Source organism: Peromyscus californicus, unplaced genomic scaffold (assembly GCF_007827085.1).
Source record: "Peromyscus californicus insignis strain IS unplaced genomic scaffold, ASM782708v3 Scaffold_4__1_contigs__length_199733344, whole genome shotgun sequence".
Taxonomy (NCBI): Eukaryota; Metazoa; Chordata; class Mammalia; order Rodentia; family Cricetidae; genus Peromyscus; species Peromyscus californicus.
In genome coordinates, this window is record NW_026294562.1 from 1109584 (window position 1) to 1128491 (window position 18908).

General features: G+C 40.7%; 1 long non-coding RNA gene across 1 annotated transcript in view; it reads left to right on the forward strand.

Moving 5' to 3' along the window:
• The window catches only part of LOC128095179 (uncharacterized), a 33384-nt gene extending 18046 nt beyond the window's left edge, over positions 1-15338 (forward strand). Inside the window, exons 2-3 of the long non-coding RNA XR_008213177.1 lie at positions 7168-7220; positions 14535-15338. This is a non-coding gene — a long non-coding RNA (uncharacterized LOC128095179). The remainder of the gene's footprint in view (positions 1-7167; positions 7221-14534) is intronic.
• Positions 15339-18908: the final 3570 nt, after the last annotated feature.

Genomic DNA, 18908 nt, shown 5'->3' on the forward strand with positions numbered 1-18908 from the left:
AAAGAAAACTAGTCATAAAAGTTAGAAAGAAAATATCAGATTTTAGATATGACTACCATTCATGTTCTTCTGTAGCGGATGGGACACAGTTTTGGGGAGTTTAACTTGCTTAGGAGTATACACCTAGTATAAGGCAGAGGCTTGTCTAGACTCTGGTCAGCTGGTCCTGGATTAAAAGTTTAGCATTTTAATCATCTCAGGAGACACCACTGTCTCCACTATTGGTACCACTTAAAAGTATCAGTTGTGTTTGTCCACTGCTGCATAGCAAACTCTTCCAGCATTAGTGAGGTAAAACAGCACCCATGTTTTTTTAATGTCTATGAATTTGTAGATCAAAAATTTTGTAGCTCACATAGCTACAGATGACCTGTATGACACATTGGGGAATCATACACCAGGATCTTGGTTCTGGCTCATGGTTGGACTCTGGTTCCTTGGTTCTTCTCCGTGTCAGTCATGTGAGATGATGGAAGATCAGGGGCTGTCCAGGTGTCCTTTTCTGCATACGGGTCTTCCATGCGGCTTGCTTGGGCTCCCGTGAGCAGTGGCTTCACAGGAGTGTGTAAGCTTCCTTCAGAGTGAGTGTCACAAAAGACAGGAAGCAGAAATTGGCAGTTTCCTGAGGCCTGGGTTAGAAACTGTCTAATGCTACTTCTTTATTGGTCAGAAATTCATTGTGGGCAATCTTAGCTTCATGATCTGTGATCATAAGAGTTTTAAATTTTGATAAAGTACATTTGTCTGTTTTCTTTTATGGCCTGTGAATTTGGTATGAATCTGCCTAGCCCTAAATTTTGAAAAGTCTCTATTTTTTCCCTAGAAGCTTTGCCTTTTACATTAGTGAGCTAATTTGAGTTAACTTTTGGGAAAGGTATGAGTTACCTCTCTCCATGGGTACTTAGTTGTTCCAGCATCATCTGATACAAAAGTTATCAGTTGCTTATGGGATGAGTTTATTTCTTGCCTTTGTCAAGGATCAGTTGGATGTGTTCATGAAAGATGATTCCTGGCTTTTCTACTCTATTTCATTGACTAATGAATTTATCTCTTGTGCATACTACATAGTCTCAATTAACGCAGCTATTTAGTCTATCTTGGAATTAAGTAGACCAGCCCAACTTACTTTTTACTTCTAAGTTTGTTTTAGCTGTGATGGTTCATTTGATTTTTCATATAAAAGTTTGAAATAATCTTGACTTTTTGTAGAAAATCCCATTGGTATTTTTCTGTGAAATATTTTTATTGTTGTTAATTATTTTTCATGCTGACTCTGGAATCCAGAACCCCCCACATGCTAGCAGGAATTCTATCACCAAACTACTCAGGTCTTTTTATATAAATTATGTCAAACCTGTTGTCAGTTTGGCTAGAGCTATCATTTTTCTATTGTGAGTCTTCCACAATAGAAAATGTTCGTGTGTAGAACATGCCTGCTTCTCTTTTTATTTTTTATTGTTTAATATGTTGTGTTCAACATAGCAGTCCCATGTGTGCTTTGTTAGGTCTATGATCACATGTTTTTATTTGTTTTGAGGTTTACATCAACAAATCAATAGATAAATTTTAATTTTAGGTTTGTTGGTATATTTGCTGTTAATATAATATTTTGTTTGCTCATTCATCCTATATCCTGAAGCCTTGGTAAATTACTAGTTGTAGAAGATTTTATTTTAAATTGTAGACGCTTCAGTCCTCCACAAATAGGGGTGACTTTATGTATTCTTTTCCAATCTGTACTTTGTACAAATGTTAAAAGGTCTTATTAATAAAAAACCCAGAGCCAGGTATCAGTGTGAAAGCTGAAAGATCAGAGAAGCAGAACAGCCAGCCACTAGTTCTTACCTCTACAAAATCCTCAGTCTAAAGAGAGTGAGTTCCTGTTTCCTCGCCCCTTATATACCTTTCTCTGCCCAGACATCACTTCCTGGGATTATAGGCATGTGTGCTTCCTAGTACTGGGATTAAAGGTGTGTGCCACCACTGCCTGGCTCTGTTTCCAGTGTGGCCTTGCACTCACAGAGATTCAGGCTGATCTCTGCCTCCCGAGTGATAGGATTAAAGATGTGTGCCACCACTGCCTGACCTCTATGTCTAATCTAGTGGCTGGCTCTCTCCTCTGATCCTCAGGCAAGTTTATTAGGGTACACAATAGATCACCACAGTACTTCAATTCCTTTTTCCAGTATTACAGTAAGTAGAAATTCTAGTACTCTGTTGATATGAGCAGTGAGAATGGATAATCCAAACCTCAGCCTTTCACTGTTAAATATACGTTTAGCTGTTAATTTTTGATCGTTTCTCTTTATCAAGTTGAGACAGTTCTTTGATTCCTATTTCTCTAAGTTTTTTTCTTTTTATGGATCATGAATGAGTGCCAAATTTTGTCAAAGTGTCAAATTGTGATTATGTGATCATGTGATTTTTTCTGTGACCATGGTGTATTGCGTTGGTTGATTTTAAAGTACTGAACCAAACCTTCATCATGGTATAGAATTCATTTTATATTTTGCTCAATTATATTTGCTGGTATTTTGTCAAGAGATTTTTTTGCATCCCTACTCATAAAGAACATACATTTATGAATATTTCTCTTTTTTTGTAGAGTTTTTGTCAGTGTTTGCCACATTGTAATGCTAGCTGTTCTCAAACAGTTGTGAGCTGGAATAAACTGGTGTAGACCCTGTTGATTCTTAAGATACTGAGTAGAAACCTCAGTTGTCTTCTGGGTCTACAAATTTCTTTTTTTTATGAATTTTCAAGCTATGGATTCAACTTCCTTAGTAGTCAAAGTATCTATTTCACACTGAGTTACGACAGTTTTTTCAAGTAATTGGTCCATGTATCCCAGCTGTCAAATTTATGCACAATAATTTATACTTTTTGATATTTTAAGAGTCTATGTTATATTTCATACTCCATTTTTCATAATTTTATGTTCTCTATGTATTTCTTTATGTTTTGCTATATGTTTGCCAGGGTTACTTACCTTTATCTCTAAAAATTAAATTTATTTATGTGTGTATGTGTACGCACAAGTTTTTTGTTTCCATGTACTTCTGTATTTTACGGTTTCAATTTAACTAATTTTTTCCCTCACATTTAAATTTGCTTTATTAAGTTCTTTTTCTGAGTTTTTCATATGGAACCTCAGATTATGGATTACATTTTTGTCTTTCTTAATGTAGGCATTGAGTACTACTGATTTTCATGCCAACACTACTTTCTCCATGTCTCCCAAACTTGATATAATTTTCATTTCCTCTCAGTTTGTGTGTTTGTTAGATTTTCCCAAGGTATCCTCTTTGACTCATGGATTATTTAGAAATGTGTTGTTTATTTTCCAAATGTTTGCAATAAGATTTATTTATTTATTTATTTTTTTTTTTTTTTTTGGTTTTTTGAGACAGGGTTTCTCTGTGTAGCTTTGCGCCTTTCCTGGGACTCACTTGGTAGCCCAGGCTGGCCTCGAACTCACAGAGATCCACCTGGCTCTGCCTCCCAAGTGCTGGGATTAAAGGCGTGCGCCACCACCGCCCGGCAAGATTTATTTTTAATCTATCTGTTATTGTTTTCTAGTTCAAATCCAAATATGCTCAGAGAACATATTTTGTTTGATTTCAATCCTTTATATTTGTAGTTAAAAAAAAATGACTCAAGATATGGGCTGTGTTGGTACAAGTTTCATGGTTTCTTGACAAAAGCAAGCATCTGCCTGTTGCTGGGTGAGATGTTTGATAGGGACTGGGCCCTAGTGGTTATTACTGTTGAGTTCTTCCGTGACCTTGCTGGTTCCCTAGCTGTTATAGAGAACACTGACGGAAGTATTTCCACCCCACTTAGCAGTGGATTGACTTTCCCTTTCAGTGCTGCTCATTATTACAGCCGAATTCTTGTCAGCTTGCTGTTTGGTATACACACATTTAGGGTGGCTACATCTTTTTGGTGAACTGACTTTTTCATCATTACAGAATGTCCCTCCTTGTCACCGGTAATTTTCTTTACTCTGAAGTCTTGGTTTTCTTTCGTTATATCTGCTTATGACTGCTTTCCCCACCCTTTCACTTTCAATTCCATGTCTTATAGTTGTGAGGAGATTCTTGTGAACAGAGTACACTCAAGTCTTGGTTTCTGATCTCTGCCCATCTCTGTCTTTTAGTTGATGTATTGGATCATTTGCATTTGAATGATTATTGCTATGTTAGGTGTTAATTTTAATTTAATTTTATTCTTTTATGCTTGATGTATGCTTTCACTTTTTCATTTGCTTTAAACTCACATCCTGTGTTCCACTTGAGTATTTTTTTGCATTTGCATTTTTATTTATCTTAGTGCTTTAGATGCTTTCTCTTCCTATAGCATTTCTCTGATTGTCTTGGGTATTGCGTTGTATTTGGATAATTACCAGCTCCCCCACCCCCCACAAACCAGTTTCAATGAAATCTGGAAATATCATTTCCTCTTTTGTCCATTTATCCTTCTTCAAGCAATGGAACTTTGTCAAATGTTTCCTTTAATATATTCTGAGCCATGTCAGAGTGTTGCTGTTGCTTTTTCTTTTTCTTTATTTTGCTTTAAACATAAAGAACCCAAGAGGAGAAGGCATTGCATTTATCTATATTTTTTGTTTTTTTTCTTTTTCTCTGGTGTTTGAAGGTTTCTTCTGTCATTCTTCTCTTCTAGCTATTCTTCTACCATAGGTTTGTTCTTTGCTTTACTTCACTAGAAAATCTATCAATTTCTCCTTATACTCAGAGAATATGTTTCCTGGATATTTTTTTTTTTCAGTATGAGAGTGACATGCCACTGACTATGGACTCAACAGCAGCTTCTCCTCTGCTGTCCACAGAGTTCTTCCTCCTTTTATAGGAGTGGTGTCCTTTGTTGATTTCAAAATTATTTTTTCTAGCTGGGCCTGGTGATATAGGCCTGTCATTCCTGGGACTTGGAAGACTGAGGCAGGAGGATTTCAAGTTCAAGGCCTGCCTGGGTTCAAAGCCAGCTTGAACAACTTAGCAGGATTCAGTTTCAAAAGTTAAAAAGAGGTTTGGGAAGTATAGCTTAATGGAAGAATGCCTATGGAGAATACATGGTGTCCTAAGTTCAGTTCTTAGAATCAGTAAAAAACCAGAACAAACAAAACCAAACCAAGCCAAAACAACAACAACAAAAAAACCCAGACCAAACCAAACAAACAAAAACCCCAACAAAATCTGATTTCCTTTTAAGTTTTAAAAATTTTATTCTTCCTTCCTTCCTTCCTTCCTTCCTTCCTTCCTTCCTTCCTTCCTTCCTTCCTTTCTTCCTTTTTATCTTTCTTTCCCTCTTTTTTTTGTGCCATTTAGCACTGGCTAGCCTGGAATTCTCCATATAGCACAGGATCACTTCAGACACACAGAACCTTCCTGCCTTAATTTACTGAGCGCTGGGGTTGCAGGCATGCATCACCATGCCAGATTTCTTTGTCATTAATTTTAAGAAGTTTGACTATGGGGTCTGGGAAAATGGTTAGTCTTTAGAGTCATCCTGAAGATCCAAGTTAGATCCGAGAATCCTTATAAGAAAGCTGGGAATGTGCTGGCATACCTCTGTAATTCTAGTAGGGAGGCAGAGAAAGGCAGATTCCTGGGGCTTTCTGGACAGCCTGCCTAGCCTAATAGGAAACCTCAATGAGAGATCCTGTCTCAGAAAACAAGATAGGAGACTCCTGAAGAACAAATCTGGGACTGCCCTCTGGCCTCTGTGTGTGTGTGTGTGTGTGTGTGTGTGTGTTCATTTTGTTCATTTTCCTCTGTTGTTTAACTTAGGTCCTTTCTGTTCTTCAAATTCAATTCAGGTAATATTCTATTCTTCATATCCAATGATTCTTTCCTATCTTCCATTCATTTGGCTATTGAATTCATATATATATATATATATATATATATATATATATATATAGTATGTATATGCATAGTTGGTTTAATAAAGGTATCTCCAAGATCCCTACCTCTGCTTCTCTAGTGCTTGAATATAAGGTGTATGACATCACACCTGTTATAATTAGAAATATTTTAATATAGGCTTAAGCATGAGAGTTAATAGAGAAAGATAATTGTTCAGAAAGATACACCTAAGAGCAGGGTGTGAATTTATCTAACAGAAAGTAATAATTTATTCTATATTTCAGTCATAAAAATTTCCTCATATTTTCTATTGCCTGGATGAGACATTTTTAATTGTTTCAAGTCATTCACTATTGCTCATCAAAACATTTTTCTGATGGCTGCTTTAAAAATCTTAGATAATTTGAATGTCTTTGTCACCCAGCATGGGCATCTGTTAACTGTCTTTCTCCTTCAGTTGGATGTCACCCTGATTCTTGGCATCCTGAGTAATTTGAGTTGGAATCTGAACATTTTGAATACAATGTTATGAGACTCTGAATCTCTGCAAGAACACTCTTAGAACTGATTAACACTTCTAGCTAAGTTGCAGTGTACAAAATTAACATAAGAAAATCAGTAGACTTTCTATGTACCAATAACAACATGCTGAGAAAAAGATCATAAACACACTCTACTCACAATAGCCTAAAAAATATCTAGGAATAAATATGACCAAAGAGGTTAAGGACGTCTACAATGAAAAGTTTAAAAATCTCTAAATAAAGAGATTGAAGAAGTCACTAAAAGATAGCATGACCTTTTATGTTCATGCATTGGTAGAACTAATATTGTGAAAATGACTGTCCTACCAAATGTAATTTACAGAGTCAATGCAATCCCTGTAAGAATCCCTATGACCTTCTTCATAGAAAAAGAAAAAACCAACAAAAACAAACGTCCTGAAGTTCTTATGGTAGCACAAAAGATCCCAGATAGCCAAAGCCATATTGAGCAAAAAGAATAATACTGGAGGGATTACCATACCTGCTCTCAAGTTATGCTACAGAGCTACTGTAATCAAAACAGCATGATACTGGCACAAAAAATAGACACAAAGATCAATAGAACAGAATAGAGAACCACCTGATTTTTGACTAAGATACTAATAATACACACTGGAGAAAAGGTATCTTCAACAAATGGTGCTGGGAAACCTGGATGTCGATGAGTAGAACAAAACTAGACCCTTATTTCTCACCCTGAATCTTATGTCTTACCTGGTTAATTTTCTTTTGCACAGCTTGGACAGAAGGATAGGAGGCAGGGTGATCACCTCATCATGGACAGCTAGGGGTGAGTATCCAGTTGCCTCTTGCTCTCTATTGATATCACTTTGAGGGAAGGACCCCTTGCTAATGCTGAGTGGGGATGAGAGTTCTTGCTTGTCACTTAGCTCAGGTTGCAAACCTGACTTTTCAGTCGCCGTCTGACACAGCTACAGTGGAGTGGAGTCCTTCGCTGCTTTCGGATGAAAGCTTCCTAGATGGTCTCCACTGACACCACACATACGGTGGTGGTTTGGTGGTGGGGGAAGCTCATTACCTCCTGGAAGGGATCAAGGCCCAGCTCCATAACCATGTTATCACATGTTTCACCCCATCAGAGGTTGTGGTTGGTGTGAGTTTCCTCTTTATGGCCTGTGAGTAGCAGTCCCAGCTCCCAAGTGGTCTCTGTCCTGGCTCCCATGTGGTCTTGGTCTTGGCTCCCACGTGGTCTTGGCTGCTTCTCTGTGATGCACAGCTGCATCAGGGTGATCACCAGGCATTTCCTTTCTTGCTCGGCTGCTCCTTTTCCGGTGCGGTTCCCTGAGAAAGCAAGCTTTTGTTGGGCATGTTTGGCTGTACTGGTTGGCTTTGCCTGGTTGCTGCTTCTTCCAGCACCCGGTTTGAGTGTGGAGTCTAAAAGAAAACCAAGGACTTGTCAATCCCAAGGGTTTTAATTTTATTTAGAAGGAGGACAGGGGAGAGGTCATTTTGTTTCATTGTCCATCTTCACTAATCTTTACTTATCAAAATATAAAGACTTTTCTTTAAAAATAAATTTGAAAGTACAGGCTGCACAGAATAAAATGAAGTAAAGCAAAAATGAAGGAAACTTAGATGTGAACATTGGCAATAATGGTTCATCAAGTTGTTTTGGAAAACTTTTCCATCATTTGAACTTCAAACCCCACTAAACAGAAACAATGCTTCTTTGCATATAGACAGCTGTATTCCTTAAGAACATTCTCATCCTCATTCTGGTGAATTCTTCTAGAAACCCTGTGAGGGAGGGAGGGAGGGCAAATGTGATGCTAATTTTATAGAAAAGAGAACAGTACTGCATAAACTGGGACAAAACATAGGTTCTATCAAATATTTACCTTTAAAAATTGGAATATTTGTTTTCTTACTGTGAAATGAGCAATTCTCTTTTGTAGAAAAACATAAAATCCAATGTTAACAGAAGCTGTCTTCCCTATCATCTAAAACCAGAATATTTTACTTGCTCCAATGCTTCCAGGTTGCAACCATGAGAACACTTGTTTGGAATCAATGAGAGGGTTGGGATTTACTGTTTTTCTGCCCCTTTCAAACACACGGCTCCATAACTCCTCCAACTCATGAATCATGCTTTGAAAGTCCTGAGTTATATTTTGAATCCTCATCTGGACCCAAGCTGGAGAAATGGCCTCTCTTTTTAGTTTCAGATTTTTTTTCCATGCAACTGAGGCCAAGCCCCACAGCGTCTTTCTCCACCTGCTTGTGCACATGTGGCACACCAGGACGTAGGAGCCGTTCTGAGGAGTATGTTATGATGCAAGAGCATCAATGGCATTATTCTGACCCTGAATTAAAGACAGGAGTGCACTGTAGTAGAGTCTTTCTTGGGTACAAAATGATCTCACAGGATGGGAAAACTCCTGGGGTCTGAGTCTCTCTCATTTGCCTACATCATCCTGCAAAAGACATAGAGAGAGGAACTAGGAATGGGCTTTCTTTTGAAGACACAGAATGGAGAACTCCTGTTTAGTTTGTTGCTGTGTGAAAATTTAAGGGACTCAAATATAGAATCTACTACAAAGGAGGTTATAGGAAAAATAATATATTACATTAAAGTATAAGACATTTGGTACGTGCCTGTAATCTTAGTTACTCAAGAGGCTGAGGCTAGAGGATTGCAATTCGATGCCAGCTTGGGTTACAGATTGAGTCTGAGCTAAGCTCAGCAATTTAGGGAGACTGTGTATTAACTAAAGTAAGAAATTACTCAGTGACAGAATGGTTACCTAACATGTACATGGCCCAAGGTTTCTTTCTCGAAACCATACCTTAACAAGCTAAAGTCATGCTAGAGAAGGATGTATTTGCGAGTAAGGAACTGCAGGCTGGCAGAGCACAACCCTGAGTTGAGGGACTCGGCAATGGCCCAGCAATTGACCCGGGAATGGTGTAGAAAATTCATTTCCCCAACTAAGCAAACCCAGACTCCCTGTTTACTCATCTGATGCTCATCAACTTTGTCTAAGGATACTTCTCAGGGCAAGGACACCCATCTTCACCCTCAAAGAACTCCTGGTCCAGCTGAGGATGCCACAACCAGTAATGAGAAGGCGAGAACTACCAAGCAGGTTGTACACACAAGCCTCTGTTTCTGTGAATTTTGGACGAGGCTGGCCCTGAGATTTATAAGGGGAAAGCAAGAAGTACTGGCACAAGGTTGGTCTCCACCTTATGCCGAGGGGCAGAGCATAAAGGTGACCATTGTCAAGGAAATGTTTCCAGAGTGTGGGAAAGGAAGCCCAGGAGGAAGGGTGTGTGAGACTGAGAGGACTTGGCTTGCAGTGGTCAGAGGGGAGAGGAGTCACATGAGGGAGGAAGGGCTTTGGAACATGAAGCCAGCACTGGAGCCAAAGATGGATTGCAAAGAAGAGACCTGCTTCAAGTGGTGACAGGTCGTTTATTTTGAAAGAAATGTGCCCTTCGTGTTTCAACAACAAGCCTCCAAGGGGGAATAATTAGTTTGAATCCTCTTGAGCTGTTTACAATTAATATGGATAAATAAATGTCTAACATCCAAATTTAGCCAAGTCCAAAGTCTGTCAACCCTTGGGATTTCCCTAATGTAATCCTGAAGTCATTAGTCAACATCCTCCAAGCATCTTCTGAGTCCCTCCACTGGATTATACTCAGATGTGGCCTAAACCATGTGCAGACCTGAAAATATTCTGCCCCCTTTACTTGCAGAGAAGAAAATAGTTCACAATGTTGAAATGCTACTTTGCTCAACATTTTTCAATTTTGTGTCATGTTTTTGTAAACATTATAAAAACCCTTTGGTGTCTTACCTGCTAACCCTGTAGGGAAGATGAGAGAATTCCACAGAGGGACAACTGAGAAGTTTAAATAATGTTAGAAGGTGCTTGATTGGGTTTGCTGCAGCATTCACAACCATGGGTGCCCTGAAGACTGCATCTTACAATATAGGGCAGGCTATAGAAGACAGAGGGTCTCAGAGCTTGCTGATTTGGTAGTCAGACAGGGTTGTATGTGATCTACTCCACAACTCCACCTTCAAGTGACCCTTCCAGAGATGTATGCTCATGTCACTCCTTGCTCTGCCCTTTCTGTTAGATGGTAAGTTTGAACATCAAATCCCGAGTCCAGGTGGGGTGCACATTCTCTAAGGTCCCTCCAGAGTACGATTCTTTGATGACTCTATTCCCAATATCTATCCCACGTCAGTTCAAGTTTTCTGGCCCATACTTGTTTCTTCTAAACATGGACCGAGATCTTCTTTACCAGTTCTACAGTTTTGGGTAGGAACACTGGGAACCCTGGAGAGGTGGTAGCACAGAAGGTAGTACATAACAACCGTTCTAAATCTCTCTCATTTCAATGTATCTCCTCCTTTGCCCAAATATGTGATTAAGCCGAGTTTTCTGGGAAGTCTCTCTGTAGGGAAAAACCATACTAAGTGCTGAAGAGGTGAGAGAAAGACCCACTGTACAGGAAATGCTCACAGACCCAAAGGAAGAGGAGACAAGGCCAGTTACTAACACACCATGTGAGAGTCTGGCATGGGCTAACTGCTAAGCCAGGCTGAAGCACCTCTGAGCACTGTGTAAAGGTGTTCTTAGGAAGGCAGCTCACAGAGGAATGAGCCTGGGTCAGGGGCCTGCTATGATGGCAACTTCTGGGTTGTGGCTATTTTGAACCTGCTATCTCTTTGTCTTGAAAATACATGCAATGCTTCCCTTCTTCAGCAACCACACTGGCTGCCATAGTACCAACTTCTAGCCATTCTAAAGAATAGGATTGGCACAGCCAAACATTAGGCAGACCCTGGAGAGTCCTGTGGAAGAGGGGGAAGAAGGATTACGGAAGCCATAGAGGCCAAAGACACCACAAGAAACCCCACAGAATCAACTATTCTGGGCTCATAGGGGCTCACAGAGACTGAACTGACAACCAAGGAGCCTGCATGGGACTGATCTAGGCCCTCTGCATACATGCATATATATTACAGTTGTGTAGCTTGTTCTTCTTGTGGGACTCCTAACAGTGAGAGCAGAGTCTGTCTCTGATTCTGTCACCTGCTTTTGGAACCCTTGTGTCATTCAGCCTTAATAGGAGAGGAGGTGCCTAGTCTTACGGCAACTTGATATGTCATGGCTGGCTGAAATACATGGGAGGACTACCCTTTTCTGAAGAGAAAGGAGGAGGAGTGGGTGGGGGCAGGAAAGGCAGAGGGTTGGAGGCAGGGACTGGGAGGACAGCAGACAGGGAAGGAAAACTGTGATCTGGCTGGGAAAATTAATTAATAATAAAAAGAAAAAAATAAGGGTGGTTGTTCATCCGTCCTCTGGTCACATCTACCTCAGGCAGTCCATCCTTCCTACTTCCAGTTCAACCTTCCTGCACTGAGGAAATAAGGTCAGTTTCTTTGGGTGCCTTAGTATATTTTAACTTATTCCAGTTGTTATCCATTTCTTTGGCAAAAGTAAAGGCAAGGATTAAGATGCCTCACAATGATCTGATGAAATAAAGTTAAAAATTGAGTGTATTAGGGCCAGGTGGTGGTGGCACACACCTTTAATCCCAGCACTTGGGAGGCAGAGCCAGGTGGATCTCTGTGAGTTTGAGGCCAGCCTGGTCTACAGAGCAAGATCCAGGACAGGCACCAAAACTACACGGAGAAACTCTGTCTTGAAAAACCAATAAAAGAGTGAGTGTATTAGTTTCTTAGGACTCCCTCAGCAAAATGCCAGGAGCTGGTAGCTTAGCACAGGAATTTCTCTCTGTTTTTCCTCAGGGTGGAATCAGATGTCTCTTGCTTGTCCCTTTCTAGCTTCTTGAATTCCTTCCTGGCACTCTTTTATTCCTTGGCAGGTGACTGCATACTTTGATATCAGCCTCCATTATGGTATGGCTCTTTCCCCTTTCCGAGATCTGTCTCCTCATCCCTTTCCCCTTCCTCCTCTTTTCTTGTGAGTGAGTGTGTGTGTCCTGATTAGTTTTGTTGTCAACTTGACACACTTGGGAAGAGGAAATCTTCAGTGAAGAATTTCCTGGATGGTACTGACATGTGGGCCTGTCTATGAGGCATTTTCTTATTATTAATTGATGTAGGATGGACCAACCACTGTGGGTAGTGCCATCTCTGGGCAGGTGAGCCAGGGCTCTGAAAGAAAGCCAGCTGAGCATGAGCCTGTGAGGGAGCTAGATGGAGAAAAGTAAGCAGTGTTCTCCTGGGGTTTCTACTTCAAGTTCTTGCCTTGGCCTTCCTTGACAATAGACTATAACCTGTAATCCAAATAAACCCTTTCCTCCCCAACTCAGTTTTGGTCAGTGTTCTATTACAATAACAAAATGTAACTAGAACAGCATGCATAGGGATAGGTGAGTGTGATGGACAGTGGTCAGTTACTCTCCATCTTATGTTTTGAGACAGAGTCTCTCAGGAAACTTGGAGTTTGCTGATTCAACTTGGTTGGCTGGGCAATAAGCCCTTGGGATCCTCCTGACTCTGCCTCTCTAACCTCGAATTATAGGTGTGTCCTACATTCTAACCTTTCCACATGAATGCTGGGGATCAAACTTAGGTCCTCATGTCGACATGTCAAGTATTTTACCAATCGAGTTATCTCCTTAGGCCCTTTCTTCTTTTCTTTTTTTCCTCTCTCGTTTCTCTTTCTTTCTTTCTTTCTTTCTTTCTTCCTTTCTTTCTTTCTTTCTTTCTTCCTTCCTTCCTTCCTTCCTTTTCCTTCCTTCCTTCCTTCCTTCCTCTCTCTCTCTCTCTCTCTCTCTCTCTCTCTCTCTCTCTCTCTCTCTCTTTTCTTCCTTCCTTCCTTTCTTTTTTTTAAAGACAGGGTTTCTCTGTGTAGCCCTGGCTGTCCAGGTACTCACTTTGTAGACCAAGGTGGCCTGGGACTCAGAGATCCACCTGCCTCTGCTTCTGGGATTAAAGGCACATGCCACTACCACCACTTAACCCTTTCTTTTCTTATGAGGAAAAAATAATTGGATTTAGGCATAGCCTAATCTAGTGTGACCTTGTCATTTTATCTGAAAAACCCTATTTTTAGACTCCTTTTTCCTGCAATGACAGGGATTTAATCCATGGCCTTATACATTAAAGACAAGTGCTCTACCATTAAGCAACAACCCCAGCCAAAGACCCTTTTTCTAAATAAGATACATTCTAGGTTCTGGGTACATAAGAATCTTAGAGAAACACCATTCATCTTACTACAATGAGAAAACAACTGGGCAGCGGTGGCACACACCTTTAATCCCAGCACTCAGGAGGCAGAGGCAGGCAGATCTCTGTGAGTTCGAGGCCAGCCTGGTCAACAGAGTGAGATTAGGTCCCCCTAAAACTCACTTGTTGAAGTTTACTCATCAAGGTGATAGTATCAGGTGGGACATTTGGTCCATGATTGTGTCATGAAGCTTCTTGCCTTGCAAATAGGATTATATAATTAGTGTTTTATGTTCTCTGGTCTTTACCAGATACCGAATCTTGTGCCTTGATCTCAGGTTTCCCACCTTCCACAGCCATGAAATCCCCATGGTTTATAAACTGTGGTGATATTGTGTTCCCCAATATATTGTGCACCTTAATAAACTGATCTGGGGTCAGAGAACAGAACAGCCACTAGACAGACATAGAGACCAGAAAATGGTGGCACACATGCCTTTAATCCTAGTATTCTGGAGGCAGAGATCCATCCGGATCTCTGTAAGTTCAAAGCCACACTGGAAACAGCCAGGCATTGGAGACACATGCCTTTAATCCCAGGAAGTGATGGCAGAAAGCAGAAAGGTATATAAGGCATGAGGACCAGGAACTAGAGCTTGGTTAAGTTAAGCTTTTAGGCTTTGAGCAGCAGTTCAGCTGAGATCCATTTGAATGAGGACTCAGAGGCTTCCAGTCTGAGGAAACAGAATCAGCTGAGGAATTGGCAAGGTGAGGTGGCTGTGGCTTGTTTTGCTTCTCTGATCTTCCAGCATTCACCCCAATACCTGGCTCTGGGTTTGATTTTATTAATAAGACCTTTTAAGATTCGTGCTACAATAAACAAATAATTAGTGTGTCCATCTGTAATTCCTATCCCTTACCTAGGAACACTGTCAGATTCGGAACTTGAGGCTCCAGCATGGTTTGACTCCTGGATAACATCATCACTGTGAGGAGTGAGTGAGTTCCTTAACCTTACTCTCTGGGGCTCCCTTTTTGTTTTTCCTCTGAAAGATGTAATGGCAGCTGTCAGGGATGAAAAGAACTAATGCACAAGAACACTTGGTTCAGGTTGTCTTCTAGTGAGAACGAGCTGTGCATTGCTGACTGGGTGGCGTCAGGGATGCAGATGGTAAAGGTTGCTACAAAGTTGTGTAAAGAACTTCCAAAGGCATGGAAAGTTCTGCTTGGAGCCTAGGGAAAGCTTCAGGGACCATTTGAACAGTGAGCACATGCTGGGATCTGCAGGCTACGGTTTATCCTGTAGGTCTGGCTTTGAGCAAACAGGATCAGTAGAGTTTATATGGAGCTAGAAAACAGGATAAGAAGTGTGTGGGATGATTGGAAGATACTTGGGCCAAGCAGTAGACATTGGGGTGAAGAATGGTCACTTGTGCTCAAAGTACCAGCTCATGTGGGGGCCCTAGGAGCTCAGGTCCCCCAAGGGAGAGGCATTTCTTGGTCTCTATAGGAGGTTAAGCCAGCCTGGACAGTGCTCTGTGCTTGCCTTTTCTTATGCCTGTTGGCTTTCAACCCCATTGTAAATCCTAGTTTGCTTTGATGTGTCTCAACCACTTCCTCGTTCCATTTGGTAGAAGCACGACTGCCCACTGCCAGGCTGAACACTTACCTCAGATGTTGCTTGCCAAATGCCGAGTTTTACAACCTTGTATCATACATGTCTCTGCCCCCGCACCTCTTTATCTATAAGCAGGGTTATATATGTGACTCTGTGTCTGGTCCACTCTGACCCCTGGATCATTTCCAGCCTGTGTCTGGGGTCCACAGGCATTCTAAATCTTGTCCAGTCCTAATTTGTGTCTTTCTTCTCAGCAGGGCATCCCAGTGGGCTCCTCCAGTACTGCTCTGTATCAGGGATGTAGCAGGCTGCTCTCCCCTCCTCAGCTACAAACCATAAAATTAAGAACGGCAAGATTCTCTTGATTAATTTCATTCGAATGACTTTAAATCCATTGACTAAAATGCCTGTTTAAATCATTCATTTTTGCAAATGTATTTGTAAATAATACTTAAAAAACACTTCATCTAATTATTTTTACCACAGCTGAATGTTAACAGATTGAAGATGAGATTTATGTTTAGACAGCATTAAGGTACTAATTTTTTCTCAACAATAGGCACTGCAATTGACAAAATTAAAACAGAAAATGTAGACCAACAAAAAATTAATTTGCACCAGGCTTAATAGTTTCTCTAAGTAAATCCAGCCACTCCTTGGCTGCCTCAGAAAAGCCATAAAATTTTCTGAGGAGAATCTGGCGCTGAGGATTCCACACTAATTACGTTTCCTCCCCCTTTACCTCGCCCCCTTTCCTTTCTCCCAGAACATGCAGTTTTCATATCCAAAATGCTCTGGGCTCTGCTGGGGTAAGGAAGTCAGGGGAGGCAGGGGCAGGCTGCGAACCACATAAATAAATGGGAATTTCCATGTAGACATGAGGCTTTTCTTTCTTCATTTTTTTCTTTAAAAATGAGAATAAGGCACGAGTATAAATTCCAAAAAGAACAATTTATTTAAGTCTATCATTTTTGGCAACACAATAGAACACACGTCGGGTGAGCAGTCACAAATCACTTCCCTTTCCACTGTCTGTGGGCTCCACCATATGTTGTGGGGGGGGGGGTACAATTCACATGCTAAGTTTTGCTTTCTTTCCATGTGAGAGAGCATACTGAAATTTCAGCAGCTTGCCAACCCAGCCAACATTTTGGGACAGTGATGGTGTAACAGAGGAAATAGAACCGACCCTGCAATCAGAATATTTTTAATTATGCAGTTATTTGTTTTAATACCCAGAGCTTGTAATGTAAGGATCAGCACATTCTTCTGGATTCCCTATTTACAAGCTCTCGATTAGCTCTTGAGGCTAATAGGGATACTTACCTCTTCCTGTCTAGTTTGGTTTCTGGGAAGATGTCATTCAAGTTGCCTGTGGTCACACAATCAAAAGGAATTATATAATGTCTTAGCTTGAACCGCTCCTCATATGTGGCAATTCGGACCTCTGATTGACACAGGAGCTCAGAAAGGCTCTTCATGTGCCCCTTCTTGAGCATCCACTGAGCAATGTTTATCCTCTAGCCTAGAAATCTTTGGGGTGTTAAATATTTTGCATAGCTATCCACCAAGCTTGCCTTGGCTGTGTTGGCCTTGGGATAAGCCTGGAAAATGGTTGGTCATTTCCCAGGTTGAATAGCCAACCTGGAGCTGAGAAATGGGGACTTCAGGCAGTTAGCATTCTTTTGATCTGAGGTATGATCTTCCCAAAGCTACCCAAGAAGTGTTTTTTTTTTTTTTTTTTTTTTAAGCAAGTTTATGCCAAGCCATCTTGGGGTCATTAACTGATCAGTGTATGTTCTGTCAATCTTTCTTAGTTCAGGTTGTCACTTTTGTACAAAGGGTCTCTATCCTTCCCCATGACCAGGGAGATGTGAGTCTGAGGTATGTACTTGGTAGAAAGGTTACAGTATTACATGTTTCCTGTGGACACACTTGTTCACCTGTGATAGGTAAAAAGTGTTGGTGGATAGGCTGGAAAGATAAGGGTGATTGCTGTCAAATCTGACAACCTGTGTTTAGTCCCCAGAACCCACATGATGGAAGATAAGAACCAACTTCCTCAAGTTGTCCTCTTACTACTACATGGCATGTTCATATTCTCCACCCTCAAATAAATAGATGTTAAAATAAGAGTGAGTTGGTGGAGTGAATAAAGGTGACTGTAAGGCAAACAACCCATCCTAAACCTAAATTGGTACTCAGTGTTCATCCATTAAACCGCACCTCCCTATATCCACACACCCAGAGAGACTGAGCTTCAGTCATTCTTCATTGCCCACTTACTCGTCATAAAATGACAGGTGGGCATTCTTTGTGTTATAGCTTTTGTGATCTCCGGGCCCAAGTACACAGTACAGATGTGCCGAGGAAACAGGACTTCTTAGAGACATTCAGAGCTGACTCAGTATGAGGTCAAATATTTTATTAAGCCCTGCTCTTTTAGTTGCTTAAGAAAAGAAAAAGAACTTGTGTTTTCATTTATAGCATGACAGTGTTTGAAACAGTATTTGAAACAAGTGTTTTGGTCCGTTACCATCAAACCCCTATGAAACTTAAAAATGAGAGAAAAAAAAAAACAAAACAAAACGTTGTTTTTGGTTCTTGGGAGTTCTAAGAACAAGTTAAAATAGTAATTTTGCCTCGCTAAACTGTGCATCAAACTCTTCCTTTGAATTAAAGTGAAAAGATGTGGAAAAAAACATAAGCCGTGTGTCCCTGTTTGACTCTAAATGAGCTTTCAGCCTGCTTCCTACAGCCAGTTTTAGCTTAAGCCGCCTTATTGCTAAAGCCTGTAACTTGATACTAAAAGCTTGTCAAAATTAAGTGCATGCTTTATAAGTTTACATTTTTACAGTCTAACTGTTTTTCTTTGATATTTGACAGGGACACAGGTTCCCATGTCATCTGGCTTCAGTACTTTCAGAACTTTCTCCTGGGCCCATATGAGGGAGCTCAAGGTTGTAGTGAGTTATGGAGCCCTTAAGCTGCCTGCCCAGCAGCCGGTCCTTGGCCTGCACTTGAGGGCTAACACCTGTTGGCTGGACAGAGCAATTAATTTCTTAAAAAAATGTGGTAAGCTGCCAGTAATCAAAGCTAAAAGGATAAAAAATATAATTTTACCTCTTGAGCTTCCAGAAGTGGCCTTTGATCTTTCCCAGTGCCCTTGGGACAGCAGGCCCAGATCTGCAATATTCTTCACAAAGAAGCATCTTTAGAGGACACAGACAATGAAGTGCTGGTAGTACCCACCCCCAATATCATTACTTTTGTGTAGTTGTTCACACTGAGATTGAACAGAGACAACCTAAATTCTTGTCTACTAAATGTTGGTATTTAGGAAAGCTTATATTGGAAGGCCTTAAATTATGCCCCAGTCCATTCCTTGCAAGAGCAAATGTTGGTTGAGTTTTCTGGTTGATGGTTATAATGTATTTGTTGTAGGATGTCTGCATGTGAAACAGATAACTGTGAACTTCAAAGTGCTAGAGTACCAACTGTGGGCTGGGGCTTGGCCACACATACAGCCTCCCTCATGCTCCAGACCCTTTGGTAGTCAAGACAAGGTCACTGATCAGGGTAATTTGCAGGAAAAGTCAATTTCTCAAGTACCAAAGCAGGTGCTGTGGCACTCTATGACAATTTACTGAATCTAAATTGAGGAAGTTGAAAAAAGCAAA